Raw genomic sequence first — 16,870 nt, forward strand, 5'->3', positions numbered from 1 at the left:
GGGACCCGGCTCTGCCGGAGCGGCCTCCATCTCCCGCTGCGCTGCGCTGGGCTCGGCCCCGGCTGCGGCTGCGGCCCCGGCCCGGCCCCGGCTCCGCCCGCCGCCGCCGGGCGGGGACGAGCGCGGGCGGCGAACAAAAGGCGGCGGAGGGAGTGTGGGGGGAGGCGGGGGGCGGCCGTGCTGGCGGCAACAGCGACCCCTCCGCCCGCCCGGAGCCGCACCATCCCACCCTGCAGCGGAGCGCCGGCATCCCCGCTGGATGGGGCATCCCCGGGGTGAGGGGTCCCCCGCGGGTGTCTTCAGCAACGCGTGTTCTTTGGAGAGCCGTGACATGGCAGGCTCTCCCCAGCGGTCCCTGGAGCATCCCTGGGGACAGGGTCCCCTCGTGTGTCCCCTGCAGAGCAGGTCGCTGGGGTACCCCTGAGGAGGAGGGTCACTCCGGGGCATTGCAGCTCCCGGGACACCCCTGAGGGTAAGTGTCCCTGAGGAGCGGTCTGGGGAAGCAGGTCCCCAGGGTGTCCCTGTAAGCGCAGCTCCTCGGGGCAGTCTCAGAGGTGACGGTCCCCGAGGGACACTGAGGGTGACTGTCCCCCGGGGAGCCACTGCCAGTGCTGGGCATCCTCGGAGCTGGAATGTGCCCCGTGGGTGGGAGCTCCCTGGGGCCCCTCTTGGTCGATCCCCCGAGACACCTCCGCTCCCTGCCACGCTGCCCAGGGCCACTGCAGCTGCCTTGCCAGCAGCGGGAGCGCGCACAGGGCTCTCCAGGGGGAAGCCTGGAGCAGCGAGTGCCTGTTCAAGTCTGCTCCCACCCACCCGCCGCGTCTGTCGTACGTTACCAGCCGGCCCCAAACCCACTGCGGAGCATCCAAAGGCTGAGTTTGAAAAATGCTCCTGGGCTGTATTTGTAAAATGCTCCTCTGTGCTTTCCCGCGCGGCAGCACGGCCGCCGTGGCCTCAGCACGGGCAGCGATGCTCTGCTGCATCGCACCGAGCCTGGGACCCCCTCGCTGCTCAGATTCCATTTCTAATGCTGGGCAGCACAGCCCCAAGGCAGCGCCTTCTTTTGGCCGGGGCAAACCCGAGCCTGGCAGAGGGGCAGAACCCGCTGCACGTCTCGGTCCTAATCTGCCCAAAATAAACACATGTTTATTAGGACATTGCTCAATAGCCCTCTCTGTTCAGCTCACAGCCCCCTGCCCCCGTCCCCAGGCACCCTCTGGACACAGGCTGGGAGTTCACTCCTGCTCTGCCCTGAGCCAGCTGTGCATCCAGCACAGGAAAACCAGGATTGCACAACAAACCACGATTGTAGTGATACCTTTTGTTGCAGGTATCACTCCCTGTGGCTCGGGGGGCTGTAAATCGGTGTGTGCCTCTGGCCACGACTTGCTGAGCTCCCCCGTGGCTCCATGAATGCCAAGGTGGTGTCTCCAGCCTGTCAGCAGCTTATGAGCATGACAAGGGGGGTGTGGGTGGAATAAGGGACCCCAGAAAGATGAGAAGGGCTCTGTGTCCCAGCCCCACACTGCAGCACAGCCACTGCACTGGGAAAGGAAGGTTCCTGGGCATCCTGCCCTTTCCAGGGTAAATCGCAGCCACAGGTGCCATTTTCCAGGCTCTGGCACATCGCCTGGCACCACACCTTGCAAGAGAGCAGCTGAGCAGTGCCAGGTCCGTCCCACGGCGCAGGGCACGAGGGATGGACGGCGGGTGGCACAGCCCTGCCCTTCAGTACGTGCTGCAGAGCATCCCGTGCCCAGGGCTAGCGGCAGGGCTGCCCTCCTGCACCATTAGCAGCCTTGCCGTGACTCAGTGCTGCTGCATGACTGCACATGCCCCGAGCGGGACAGGCGCTGGCCGAGCAGCGCGGCGCTCATTAACGATCATCATTAGTGCTGCTCCCAGCAGTGGCTAATTGCGTAACGCCGGGCACACGGTGGGCTGCCCTCGAGGAGCAGCACAGCTGCAGGGCAGTGAGGGATGAGGGCAGCGTGTGCACAGCCTGGTCCTTGGGAACAGCCCCCAGGATGCCATAAGGAGGGACAGGACATGCCCCAAACTCTGCCTGGGGCTGAGCACAGGGTAAAAAGGCTTTCCCAGGGAAGCCCACCTCTGTCAGATCTCATCTCTCACAGCCCCCTTGCTGGAGCCTGGTACTCATCCCTGCCCTCCCAGCCTGGCCCTGGCTTGTCCCCACTCCTGTCCAGCTGGTCTCAGATTGTTGTACCTCTAATGGGCTTGTGTGGCCAGGTTTTGGCAGTGGGGGGAGGGCTACAGGGGTGGCTTCTGTGAGAAGGTGCCAGAAGCTTCCCCCATGCCGAGCAGAGCCAATCCCTGGTGGCCCCAAGATGGATGTGAACCCTGGCTGTAAACCTGGCCAGTGCAGCACCCCAAAGAGGACGTGAATCCCATCACAGCAGGATGTGCATCCCGTGGTACCTGTGCATCCCCACAGGCATGTGTGTCTCGCCCCCTCTGCACAGCCAGCTCTCAACAGGCTTTGGAGGCAGATGAGGCTGAGCCCCGTGCTGGGACTGCTGCCCAAGGGAACAGGGCTCAAAGGCAGGAGCAGGTTTGGGGTGGAAGTGGCAGGGATATGAACAGACCTCAGAACATGCCCTGGGGCTGGACGCGATGCAGGCAGCCAGGTTAGAGCTGAGCCAAGCTGCCCTGGGCCAGGTGCTGGCCCTGTGCTCACCACCATCACCCTGGCACTGCCACGGAGCTGTGCTGGAGGGGACAGAGCCCTCAATGGCCAGGGCTGTGCCAACTGATCTCATTGATGGTCTGTTGTAGTGGTTAGTCCTGAACTAGTTGTTCCCAGGAGAATTATTCAATAAATTTGAATTAAATGTGGGCAGGCGGCTTTCTGAAGCCTCTGAAAGGAAAGCAATGAGCTTAAGCAGCCCCCTGGGCCCTCGGGAGGCCTGGCTGGCAGCCAGCTGGAGCCAGGATCCAGCACAGCCCTGAGCAGTGCAGAGGGAAAGGTCTCGGCAGCACCGCGCCCTGGAGGTGGGGCTGAGCAGGGTTCTCCCGACCACCCAGCCCACCCTGAGGCTCACCAGGGCCTGGGAAGGGGACACAGGGGAGGTGGCCAGAGGCAATATCAGCCTGTGCTGGCTCCTGGCACAGGGACCAACCCTGCAGATCCCAGCTGTCACCTCCAGAGCCACCAGCACCAGTCAGTGGCACCATCGGTGTGCACAAAGGCAGGAGCACCCCAGGGGCTTGGGGAGACATCCCAAAACCTCTGTCCCCAGTGCAGAGGGCTGTGCCCAGGGGAGAAGCAGGAACCAGCAGCAGGTGTTGACACCTGAACACCCTTTTGGACCAGGCTCTGGGCTCTGCACACTCCCTGCTCCTTCTCTGGCTCCCGGTGGCAGTGCTGGCTTCCCTCCAGCCCTCTGATGAGGCTGTCAGGTGCATTACAGGTTAGGCTGCTCAACCTTGTAGCAAAGTGCAGCAAGCCCTGAGGAGTGGCAGGAGGCAGGGCCTGAGCCCTCAGTCCCCAGGGGTGCAGATGGACCCAGTGAACCTGGCCCGAGCTGTGCTGAGCAAAGACAAACCTCTCTTCCTTAAGCTGATGATTCAACAATTTCTTAGGGGAAAAAAGCTGTAGAAATGGTTGTCGTGCTCAGGCAACATTCAGCACCCTCCTTGATCAAACGGCATTTGCACCTGCTCTCCAGCGCTTTATGTAGACACTCCCACACTGCTTGAATGACAAATATCCCAAGTGCATTATTTTGAAACACCTACATGCATTGTTTACTGTTTACTGTGCTCCCCCTCCCCAGTGCTGCCTCCACTGAGGGGATTTTGCTGCCAGGGAGCGTCCTGAAGAGGGACACAAAGCCAAGCAGCCCAGGGGAGGCTGTGGCAGCACAGGGGACTCTGTGTGGCCTGCCATGCCTTGCTCACACCTGCCATGCTTTCCAGCTGTGGCACATCTGCTTGCAGAGCTGCTTAACATGATGTTGCATCAGGATGGTCTGCAGCAACCATAGCAACGGGGCTGCCTTGGATTCCCACCTTCCCCAGCAGAAATGATACTGATTTCTCCCAAATTTGCTGTTGCCTGAGAGACACCAGCAAAAACCGCTGGCAAGGGAGGAGAGAGGAGTTCTGGGAAGGTGCTCAGGCTGAGGCTCTGCTGTCCCCTCTCAGGTGAGGCTTCTGGTTCAGTGAGCAGCTCCAGAGGCTCCAGCCAATCCCACCTGCACCAGTCAGACCCTCCACAGAACCTGAGCTGCATCCCAAACCCTGACTCCCTCCTCCAGCATCAGCAGGGTGGGGAGCACTGCTTCTCTGCCCCTACAGCTTGGATTCCAAGGAGGAAGGAGGAAGCAGCTGCCATGCCAACACCTCTGGGCTCAGCAGCAGCCTGTGGACAGACAGCCATGCCAACCCAGTGCTGTACAGCACAGCACCAGGGCATTGCCCTCTGAAAGGGCTGCTGGCCTTTGGACATGGAGGCCCTGGGCCCAGGAATGGTCACATGGATTTAGGGAGTCACAGCAGCCCTCCCAAATGCTGAGAGCACCCTGGGGTAAGGGCAGCACCCAGTTTCCGTGGCACAGCACAAGCTTCTCCCTGACTGGCCGTGAAGGATTAAAAACTAGGTGCAGGGAAAAAGCCAAACACAAGACACTCTTGCTCTCCTTCCCTGGCCCTGAGCTGCACCCACTCCTGGGCCAGCCAGGATCAGCACCCACTGCTCTGCCACCAGCCTCTCCCTGAGCCAGTCCCACCTCCCAGCACTCTGCACTTTGCAGCTCACGCTCTCCTGTCACCACAACTTCCTCACCCAGCCCTCAGAGCAAGTTCAGGAACTTCACTGGGACCCCAGCCTGCTCTGCCCTCCCCTCTGGGCCGTTTTGCTGCTGCTCAGTGCTCCTGGGACCTGCTTTGGGGAGGAAGTGAGGGGCCTCTTGCTTTTGGGGTACAAGATCACACTGAGGTCCATCTGCCCTGCCCTTGCCCAGCTCTGCTCTCCCCCACCCTGGGCAACGTGGCTCTGCAGGGACAGCAGTGCAGGACCCCTGGGCTGCCTGTCCCCAACACCAGTGTGGCAGGGTGGGGATGTTCAGGAGCAGAATCCTGCTCCAGGAACGCAGCACAGCACTCAGCACATCCCACTCGTGTGGCACCAGGGAGGTGCCACACTTGCAGCACCTTGGCAGACAGCCTGGCCCTCCCGGGCTGGAGATGGCTCTTCCAGGCTGGAGATGGCCCTCCTGGGCTGGAGATGGCTCTTCCAGGCTGGAGATGGTCTTCCCGGTCTGGAGATGGTCCTCCCGGGCTGGAGATGGCTCTTCCAGGCTGGAGATGGCCCTCCCGGGCTGGAGATGGCTGCCGTGGTCCAGAATGGCTGTGGGAATTTAGGGCAGCAGAGTGGCCCTAGAAATGCTGAGCTCCCCCAGCCCAGGTTTCAGGGGCTGCTGTTTGGGACAGGGATAATGGCCATGGGCCAGGTGGGTCCTGTCACCCATGAGTCTTCTCGTACCCAAAAGCCCAAAGCAAGCCGAGGCCTTTAACAGCAGAGTTCTGTGAAAAACTCCAAATTTGCGTTTTCTGCCCCATTTCTGCCGGGCGGGAGCTGCGGGGCTGCGTCGCCACCTGGTGGCCACAGGGAATAGCGCAGCCGGGAGCCGGGAAAAAGATGGAAAAAAGGGAAACCAAGGTGAAAACAGGTTTGAACACTCTGCAGACACAGCAGCGTTGTAGAAGTACGGTTATAAATCGTTATCCATATAAGTGTTATTATGTTTGCCTTTATACATAAAAGTGATACAAAGTTCCTTCAGATTTTATCCAGTGTTTAATTTGAATTTTGTATCCCTGAGCTGGATACCTTCAGTGCTTTTGTGCCTTTCCCTTGGAGACCGCAGCTGTGCTCCAGCCCTGCCCAGAGCACTCCAACTTGTTTTAGGCACTACCAGCAACATGTTAGCAGGGCAAAAACCTTCCCTTGGCTCCCACCAGACTGGTGGGTTTGTGCTGGGAACATTAACAATGTAAAGATTGGGCTCATAGTGAAAGGACACAAATTATGATTTTTTTTTTTTTTCTATTGGATACCCAATAGAACATTTTAACAAGACTAGAAATGTAAATCCCAGTCAGAGTTGGGAGCACAGGTGTCCATCTCCCTTACAGCCACCAAAGACACCTGAGGATGTTCAGCCAGGAGTCCAAGCCAGGGAGGGAGGAAGGACAGCAACTCACCAAAAGCTGGAGAATACATAAAGAAAAATCTAAATGAACACTTTCCTGTTGTTAACGTGGCCACTGAGAAATCACAACCTCCTGCTATGTGAGAATTTTCAAGGCTGGACACTTTCATTGATGCACTGACCCCAAACTGGCTTTTGAGAAGTCTCCAGCATGCATAACAAGCTTTTAAAAGATGTATCTGTCAGAAAGGAAAGAACTAAACAATGAAAGCCTGAAGTTTTAGCAATATTCTGAAGCCACTGCAGTACTCTGCAGCTACAGCAGTGCCCAGGAGCTGACCCCAGTGCCCGCCCAGCCACACTTGCCCTCCCCCTTCAGAGAAGACTTTGAAATCAGAAACCCAGGGCAGGACTTGAACAGTGATAAGGAAGAGAGCTCCTGAAACCATCAGTGCTGTTCCGAGGAGAGGTCTCCTAAGAAAAGCAAGAACTGCACTTTGCAGCGTTAAAAACAAACTGCCAACATTTACTAATTGGATTGAGATAGCAAGTGATCACAGAGCAGAAGGAAATAACCCGCTCATATTTAATCTTTGTTGTGATTCCCGAGGTAATTTGGCTTTCTCTGCTAGCTGCACTGACCATTATGGGAGCTCAACTCACCCAAGCAGGGTCTGTGCTTGACCAGCCCCCCCGATGAGCCTGAACTCCCCAAGAGCCTCACCTGGACCCCACTCCCCCCCTCCACACGCAGTGCTGGACTTGTATTTAAGTGTCCACCCGCTCCTCCTCTCAGGTCTTGCCCGTGGCACTTTCTGGGCTGGTTTCTCTCTCGTGACTGCTCAAGGGTGATGCTGTGAGGGAATTCTTCTGCAGCCTTTATCTACCTGGGCTGCTTTCCAACAGGCAGGGAGTGTTGCAATGGCTTTGCTGTTTGCTAACTGGTTTGTGAACAGCCACATTTACACACAAAGGAATCGTTTGCAGCTGCCAAGGGCAGTTTCCAGCCCTAGCACAGCTGTGGGCCAGTGCTGTTCCAGTGGGAAGCCATAGGGAAGAGATGTGTTGCAAGAAGCATTTCCCCTACTAGGAGATAGGGGAAAATTCCTGTGGTTGCTGTGCTGCTTCTCCCCTGTTTGGTGATTCCAGGGGTGCACATCCTTGGGCAGTTCATCCTGGAGCTCATTGGATGACCAGAGATCTTTCTCAGCCTGGTCTTCCTCTAGGGAAAATCTGGGTACAAACTGGAAGGGTTCAGAAATTGTTCTCACACCGCTGTGGGTGAAGCTCTTTGTGCTGATCAGGCTCAGAAAAGAAACTTTCTGTCACCTTGTGGGAAGGGAAAAGGGCTGGGACTGAAGGCTGGGCCAGCAACTTCCTGCAAGGAAGAGGAGTGAGGGTGTCCGTATGTGAGGGAAGACTGGATGGATGTGAAAAGTGAGCCAGAAAAGTTTAAGTGAGTTGTAAATTTAAATGTGGCAAGGAGGTCTCTTTGATCAAGTGAGGGGGCCTTGCACTGCTCCATTCCCTGTGCTCTGGATGTACCATGTCCTCCTCATCTTTCAAATCCATTTCTTGTGTTGTTTGAAGAGTATTTCTGATTAGCAGAGCTCAGACAGCAAAATCCAGAGGAGAGCCAGTGCAGAGATCAAACCCTCCGAGTTCAAGGGGATTCAGTCCAGCCAAAAACGAATGGCACACTTAGAAAAGTCTCCTGAATTCAAGTTTTGATCAGTCTGTGTCCCAAAGTGCTTGCATTTGGAGTATGAGGAAGGCTCTGTCTCTGGCAATTTGAGTTGTGACCTCTGTAGAGCTGGGTCCTGCATCCCTGCCGGAGCAGTACTGGAAATGTGGCTGCAGCTCTTTGGGCTGGGCTCTCAGCTCCTCTCAGCCAAGCTCAGCAGCTTTGTCCAGGTCACTGGTAGCCAGGAGAGCTGGGATTTCTTGGGATGAGTGCCTCTTCAGAAATGAAACTTACACAGGCTTCGCTTTTTCTTGAGATCTTGAGCAAAATGGGATTTTTACAAGTTTTATTCACTGTAGGGCCTTCAGACCCTGTGATACCAGCAAAGCCAAGGCAACTTTTAAGCAGTGGAGCAGATCCATGCTGAATAAGAAACAGGTAGTTAATATAAGGTAGATTCTCAGTATAAGGTACAAGAATTCTCAGATAAGGTATAAGAATAAAGTATAAGGCAGATTCTCAGGTTTTTTACAGCTCAACCCCTGTCCCAGCTCTGTTACTCCACCCTGTCCCCTGTCCCCTGCTCTGTGCAGTGTGGGGAAGGCCACGTCGGTGCTGGTGCCAGGGACAGTCCAAGGGAAGGTGCCTGCAGTGTTGTCTGCCCTGAAGGTGGCAAATGAAGCCCTGTAATGAGCTGGCCAGGGCACAAGGGCACAGCCACCACCCCCGGATGGGCTTGGAATTGCTTGGCTTTGGGCAGCAGCCCTAATTACTGCTCATTAATGGAAAACCCTTTTCAGTTTAATTGCTGACAGTTAGTGCTCTGATATAGAGGGTTTGGTCTCTGATCCCCTGCTCCAAGCAGGTCCTGCTGTCTAGGGAGGAACTTCGGTCTCCATCTGGTCACAGCAGACTTTGAAATGTGACTGAAGCTTTTCCATGTTGGGCTTTAATTCCCAAAGATATGGATAACAACAGAAATCCTTTCCATCTTTGCCTCTTAGCCACTTTTCTGAAAAACAAAGTATCAGCCAGGCTTGATTTCAGTGAGTTTGAGGGGTAGGAGCACTGGGGAGCTGATGGGATGGTGGTGTGATAAATAAATGGGTTAATAAATGTTGGAGAAAGCCCATGGGAGTGGACCCTTGGAATGTTTTGGGAGGTTTCAGCTTGCAGCTGACTCCCTGTGCAGGCAGGTCAGCCTTTCCTGACCTGGTGGAGAGAGCACAAAATGCTCGTGGCTGAGACAAAACTGTGCAAAACAGGCTGTAGGACATGAACTAAACAAACTTCCCTGCATGGGCTGGCTCCTTCAGGGGATGGAGGAAGCCGTGGGGTGAACCCTGGGCTCTGCCCTGCTGAGTGGACTCACAGAATCACAGAATGACCAGGTTGGAAGAGACCTCCAAGATCATCGAGTCCAACCCAGCCCCAACACCCCAACTAAACCCTGGCACCCAGTGCCACATCCAGGCTTTGTTAAACACACCCAGGGATGGGGACTGCACCACCTCCCCGGGCAGCCATGCCAGAGCTTTATCACTCTTTCCATGAAAAGATGTTTCCCAATATCCAACCTATATTTCCCTTGGTGCAGCTGGAGGCTGTGTGCTCTGGCTGTGTCAGTGCTGCCTGGAGACAGAGCCCAGCCCCAGCTGAGCACAGGCACCTTTCAGGAGCTGTGCAGAGTGAGGAGGGCACCCCTGAGTCTCCTTTTCTCCAGGCTGAGCCCCCCAGCTCCCTCAGTGGTTCCTCTCAGGGTTTGTGTTCCCAGCCCCTCTCCAGCCTCGCTGCCCCCTCTGGATGTGCTCAAACATCTCAAAGTCCTGAGCCTTGCAGAGCAAAGAGCATCTGGTGCAGAAGGGGAGGATGGAGAAACCACTGCAGAATCCTCTGTCTGCTGGCTCCCTCCTCAGCCAGGGCTGAAGGGGCTGGCAGAGGTGTTGGCTCTGCTCCCTGGGCTCAGGGTGCTGCTTTCCTCACCAGCAGCTCACTCACTCTGTTTGTAAAAATAAACCATCCTGGAGTCTGGCTCAGCAGGACACCTGGGAGCTTCCTGGCTGCCTGACACACCGCATTTCCATGTGCTGGTGTAAATGGAGAACATCAATAACACTCCAGGGCTGGGCTCTGGAGGGACTGGAAGCTCCTACAGCTCCAAGCTGGAGGCTGGACTCTGCTTTTGGGATGGAGGTGGGAGGTGCAGCCAAACATCTGGGGCTCCTGCCTTTGTGTGCAGGCTGCTGCTCCCAAAGGGATCCCAGAGCTGGGGGATGTGGGGGGAACAGGCATTAGCTGCTAATTTGCTTTATGTCAAATGTTTGCAGCAGAGAACAGCTGTTTGCTACTCCCACTGTTCTCTCACTGCAGCTGAGAAGGGTGAGAGCTTCTGAAAAGGGTGATAATTTTATTAAAGATGCAGCAGAAGATGTTTTTATGGGATAGCTGTGTGGAGCCCATCAGGGAAAGCAGTGCTGATGAAACAGGCTTGAGTGATGCTCTCCTAGCAGGCGGAAGGTGTTGGGTGTCTCCATGGCCCATGGGGGGACTCAGCTGATGTCCTGCAGCACCCAGCGTTGGGAGCACTCTTTCTCCTCTGTTTTTCCCAGTATCCTGTAAATCCACAGCTGCAGGCAGGCTGCTGGGATGGAAATCATGTTTTTTCCATTTAGAAAATAAGAAAAAAATTCATTAACAATGGTTTTTAACATGGTAATTCCACCTTCCAATGTGGAAACCTCAGGAGGAAGAAGAGGCTCTGAGTCTGAGCCTGGCACATCCTCTGGGCAGGAACCTCCCCCATACCCAGGGTCTGGCCCCTCTTCCCTGACACCCAGCAGTGCTGCCTTGGCAAATCTTGGAAATATTGGAAAAATCATCCCAGCAATAGCTGGTCCACTTCAGTCACGGCCTCCAAAAGGTGGAACCACAAATACAAACTTGTTCTTGAGATGATGAAAACTTTCTCTGTTCCAAGCTTCTCTTGCATATCCCTCAGGCACATGGTTTGGGCCCACTGAAAGGTCTCCCAGACTGGCCAAGGAGAGATTTTATGAAATTATTTTATGGCTTTGGGGATTCTTTTCAGGGGTATTTGAGGTTGCAGCTGGGGAGGTGGAGGCTTTGCCAGCTCTGGTGCTCAGGTACAGGTCGGGCTTGCATGGATTCTTCTCTCACTGATCCTGTTGTGAGAACTGAGCAGGCAGCACTGCAGGGTCTTCTGTGAAGGGTGGAATTGCAATAGGGCACTTCACAGATGGGATACATAGTTCAAATAATTCAATAACTCAGTAATAAATCATGTAATTCAATAGTTCAATAATTCAGTTTGGAAAAGCCTTTTAAGGTTCAGTTCCAACCATTAACCCAGCATTGCAAAAGCCAGCACTGAACCACATCCCTAAGCACCACATCTACACCTTTTTTAAAAACCATTTACAGGGCTGATGATTCCATCACTGCCCTGGGCAGCTGTTTCAATGCCTGGCAACCCTTTCAGTGAAGAAATCTTTTGCAATAGCCAATGTAAACCCAACTGGTTCAACTTGAGGTTGTTCCCTCTTGTCCTGACATTTGTTACCTGGGAGAAAAGACCTGGATTTCTTTGAAAAGACCTGGATTTCTTTGAAAAGACCCAGGTGCATTTCTGCAGTACTCCTGGAAAGACAAACTCAGGGTGAGGCTGTGCCATGGAGATGCTTCCCTGTCACTTCTTGATGTTTGAGGGGAAGCACTGCAAGCCCTGCAAAGATGCTGTGTTTATCCTGCTGTGCAGATTTGGAGCTGAGGGAAGAGCAGTGGCATTCTTGGAAGTGGATTTATTCCAGCCTGGTGGATTTGCTGGTAGGTTTTTCCAAGCTGCAGTCTCCCACGAGATGGTGCTGTGGGATAGGGGACACTGTCACCCAGACACGACTGCGGGGCCTTTGCTGCAGCTTCTGGCTATAACAGAAAATTAATTTGTGGCTTTGTCAGAAACTGAGGGTTTTCTTTGCAAAGTCTCTTCAGGGAGAAAAATGGAGAGTGAGTAACATCAGCTGCAGCTGGGGAGGGTCCCTTCCACAGGAAAACCCAATCAGAGGGAAAGGAGTCACCAAATCCCACTAAACAATTCACAAATGGCACCTTGTACTGGGCCACTTTGCACTCAGAAATTCATGCTGCTAATGTTCTGCTTTTCACAGCATCACAGAGAGTTCTGGGTTGGGAAGGGACCTTTCAGATCACCCAGTCCCACCCCTGCCATGGGCAGGGACACCTTCCACTATCCCAGGGTGCTCCAAGCCCTGCCCAGCCTGGCCTTGGGCACTGCCAGGGATCCAGGGGCAGCCCCAGCTGCTCTGGGCACCCTGTGCCAGGGCCTGCCCATTCTCACAGGGAACAACTCCTTCCCAATACCTCTGTCAGTTTAAAGCCATTCCTCCTGTCACTGCAGGTGAAAAGGAAGCACATTTAACATGTGAGGAAAGCCTCACATATTACTGGTATATGCAATATTTTAGCAGTTTAATTAGATACGTTTTTCACATAAAAACAATTAAAGTATTTATACGTGCACTTGGCTTTTACCCCTCTTTTGTTGGGAGGGGTTTATTCTCATCCCTGCCTTGTTCCCCTGGCTGGGGAATGAACCCCTTGGTGGTTTCATTCTGGGAGGAGTGAGGGGTGTTGCAGCAATTTGCCAGTGCCTGAATCCTTTGCTAAGGATGTGACATTCTCAGTGGTGATTTTGGTCTCCTTGCCCCGGGTCAGTTCTTTGTTTGCTGGCACACCTTTACACCTCTGCTCTTTCTTTGTGACCAAGGAAACCTTTAGAGCACTGCTGCTTCCTTCATGGTCTGCAGCTGAGTTATGTCTAAATTTATCCCATGCACTTTTCATGTATTAGTTGCTGATTCTGCTGCTCCTAAACCCAACCCTGCCCAGCGCTGGGGCTGCATTTCCTTATCTGACATCACTGAGGTGTTTGCAGTCCCCAGTGCCAGCCTTGTCCCCGCTCCTGGCTCCCCTCTGTGCTGCAGCCCGTGGCTCTGTCGCACTCCTGGGCTTTTCTTAACTTGGTACAAAGCTTTTGACCTGCTGTTGGTGATGGCAGTGCTGGGTTCTTACCCTGTGGGATTTGTGTCCCACAGCCCTTTCAGTGCCTTTTTCCTCCACTCACCTTGTGCATCCAGCAGATTTTTGGGGATTTTTCAACTCTGAGCTGCTGATCTGAGACTCTTGTTAAGGGAAAATGATTTTTTTTTTTTGAACATGCCCTGTCCAGTGATGCTCTTTGTTAATAATGATACCTTTGATCAGTGCCATGGAAAAAGTGGACAGTGCCTAGCAGATTTGGTATTTTGCAGAGAAACTGCAAGAAAGTGAATGAATGGACAAATATTTTGGACAAATATTTGCCACAGGGATCCTGCTTTCTTTTCAAGCAAACATCTGGGTTATTCTGATTTAAAAAAAAAAAAAAAAAAAAAAAGAGAAAAAAAAAGGTACTGTGGCAAATATGAAAAGATCCAGGAATTTCATGTCAACCTGTGTTTTTGTTTTTTAATTTCAAAGACTCTCCATCTAGAAATAAAAGTTGTTGGGGCGAACATCCCATGTGTGGAGACACGAGGCTTGACTCCAGTTTCTCAGAAGGCTGATTTATTATGTTATATATTATACTAAAATACTACATTAAAACTATACTAAAAGAACAGAGAGAAAAGAAAGATCAGAAGGCTACAAAGAACAAGAATAGAATAGAATGCATAACAAAAATCCTGTGACTGCTCACAGCCTCGGCACAGGTGGCTGTGATTGGTCATCAATGGAAAACAATCCACATGGACCAGTGGAAGATGCACCTGTGGCATTCCACAGCAGCAGATAGTTATTGTTTACATTTCTTTCCTGAGGCTCCCAGCTCCTCAGGAGGGGAAAAATCCTAGGAAAGGATTTTTAATAAAGTATCATAGCTACAAAAAGTATTACTGGGGTTTGATCGGGAGTCCTCTGAAGTCAAAGGAAGATTTCCCCTCTGAGTGCTTCAGTAACAGTAAATGCTGGATTGAGAGAGGCTGAATAATTTAGGCAGCAATTCCCAGTGCTGTGTGCTTGCTGCCCAAACTCACTGCGAGCCAAAGGTGCCCTGAGATGTCCATGAATACAGAGCTCCCCTCCACTTCCAGTGCCCTGGCTGCTTCCAGCAGCAGCTGAGCCCTGCCAGCCTGCCTGGCTCCTTAACCCTCCTTTTGTGGCAGCTCCTGGGTTTTGCCATGCTCCCACCATGGGGATGGGGAGGGATTTGTCCCTCCTGGGCGCAGATTGATGATGGGCTGAGCTCTGTGCTCTCACCAAGTGATGTTGGTGTCTCTGTACCCCAGGGGAGCTGTGGTGACTGCCAGAGGCAATGGAGTTGCACTGGTGCAATTAATTCAGTTAGCTGAATTTGCCTTTTTCTGTTTGTTTTTATTCTGAGGAAGAGGCTGGCCAGCTAACAAGTAAAACACAAGTAGCAACCTACTCCTGTAACGTGCCAAAAGCAAAATAATCTTCGTTTGGGGTTTTTCTCTTGCTGCTGTTGATTGGCAGGGCCCTTCATTACTGTTCACACAGTTATTTTAAGCTGTGCTTCTACAGCAGTAAAAATGATGATCAGTTGTATTTTTCACCAACAAATGTGATTAATTTATCTCACCCAGTCACTCAGGGGTGACCTTCCCCCAGTCTTTCCTCAATGAACTGTTTTGTGATATAATGCACCTCTGCTCTAAGGCTACAGGGAATTGTTACCTGCTGCAAAGGGGGTCACAGTGGATGGGCCTTGGAGCACCCTGGGGTGGTGAAGGTGTCCCTGTCCATGGCAGGGGGTGGAATGAGGTGAACTTTACATCCCTTCCAACCCAAACCCTTCTGTGGTTCTAAGAAATGCTCAGCTCCTGCTTTTGTGCAGACAAATTCTGTCTCTGGTCACTCCACTTGTGTTTCCTCTGTCCATACAAAAATCTCAGCCTGTCTCCTCAGTGTCCTCTGGAGTTACAGCCATCAGCCCAATCTGCACAAGGCAGAGTCCTCAGCCTCTTCCCTGTGCCCTTCCCTCCTTGATCTGCTGCCAGTATTGTGATTATCATTCAGGTCAGCTCCCTGTTGCTTCCTTAGACTCAGATTTCCCTCTGGGTCCTGATGTTGAAGCTACTTCTGAATTTTGCAGAATTTCTGCCTAACATTTCTGTGATCCAACTCTTCTGGTCTAGCTGTGCAGGGGTGCTGTGTGTGCCTGTCAGCTTAGCTAGGAATCCAGTGTTTCTTCTGGGGCTGCCAGGGATGCCCAGTGCAGGGGGAAGAATTAAAAACTCCCACAGCCACAGTGGGTCTGGGGCTTCTCCAACTTACTGCAGGTTTGGAGGTTCCTCAAGCCAACCCTAATTATTTCTCTTAATGGACTCCCAGAGTAATGCAAACCTGGACAATGTCATTAATCTCTTTTCTTCTCCTAACCAAGACTTTTTTCATTGAGATGGAAAAGAACACCCTGACTAGGTGTTCAGTAAACCCAGACAGATCAGAAAATTTGGAATGTGACTTCACCTCTGCTGCTGCCCTGCTGTTCCCTCAGCAAATGCAGTCCTGCCCCTCTCTGCATGGTTAAAACTTCCCTGAGAATCTTGATTTAGCAAATTTTCTAGGACCACGTCCCCTCTGCCTGCACCCCTGCTGCTCCCCTTCCCTGTCACAGCAAAGCTGTTGTCTTCAGCACCAAAGCTGTTGTCTTCACTCCTCAAGTGTCTCCGAGTGCATTCCTTCCCTGATGCTGATCTGCCCTCTGGACAAGCATCTTTGCAGCCCCTCCTCAGCAGTCTCCCACAGCTGGACAAACTCTGCCTGTAAAGAATTCCTAGATTCCTCACCATGAGCCTTTTCAAATCTTGACACCGAGTAGAGCACCCAGATGGGATTTTTGTCTGTGGGGCTGCTCAGTGCAGTCTCCCTGGCTCCTTATTGCTCCTTTCCTCTCACTGAGGGCAGCAGGAGGTCACGGGGGAATGGCTCATCACAGAATCATGGGATGGTTTGGGTTGGAAGGGGCCTTTAAGATTGTCTTGTTCCAACCCCCCTGCCATGGGCAGGGACACTTTCCACTAGATCAAACCCTGTGCAGCCTGGCCTTCAACTCTTCTAGGGATGGGGCAGCCACAACTTCTCTGGAAACCTGTGCCAGTGCATCCCTGTTAGAAATTTCTTCCTCATATCCCATCTAAACCTCCTCTCTGTGGGTTTGAACCCATTCCCCCTTGTCCTGTCACTCCAGGCCCTTTAAAAACTCTCTCCAGCATTTTGTAGGCTCCCTTCAGGTACTGGAAGGCTGTAATTAGATCACTCCAGAGCCTTCTCTTTTCCAGGCTGAACAGCCCCAGCTTGTGGGATTCACATTCTCTGAACCTGAGAGAAGCAGTGAGAGAAGTAGAGAACAGAATGATCAACACAATTCTTATCTCATTTGCTGCTCCTGTGTTGTGCCCAAGCAGAATGCAATGTGGAGACTGTTTACCCAGGGTGATGGGGTTTTGTTTCCTTGGCTGTCAGGGCCAAGCACATGTCCAGGCTGTGGGTCAGCAGGCAGTCACGAGATTTTGTTCAGATGAGTGCTTGTGCAGACTCAGTTGAGATGTAGTGTAATATAATGTGATATAGTATAGAATAATTTAGTAGAATAAAGTAATTAATTAGCCTTCTGATATCATGGAGTACTCCTCATCATTCCTCCTGCCAATCAGGTGAAATCTCACCGATACCAGCTCTGCCAGCCTTTCCTCCCAGCAGAGCTGCTCCATCCCTCTGATGATCCTGCTGCCTCCTCCGGGCTCTCTCCAGCAGCTCCACGTCCTCCTCGTGCCCTGTGGTGGAAGGAGCTCACACCAGCTCCCTGCCCTGTGCTTCTGGCAGCTCCCAGACCACGGCCTGGGGACCTGCTCCCAGTTCCCTCTGCCAGTCCCACCAGTTTGGCATGTGGTACCTCCACCATGAGAGG

The sequence above is a fragment of the Pyrgilauda ruficollis genome, unplaced genomic scaffold (assembly GCF_017590135.1).
Source record: "Pyrgilauda ruficollis isolate IOZ18807 unplaced genomic scaffold, ASM1759013v1 scaffold46, whole genome shotgun sequence".
Lineage (NCBI taxonomy): Eukaryota > Metazoa > Chordata > Aves > Passeriformes > Passeridae > Pyrgilauda > Pyrgilauda ruficollis.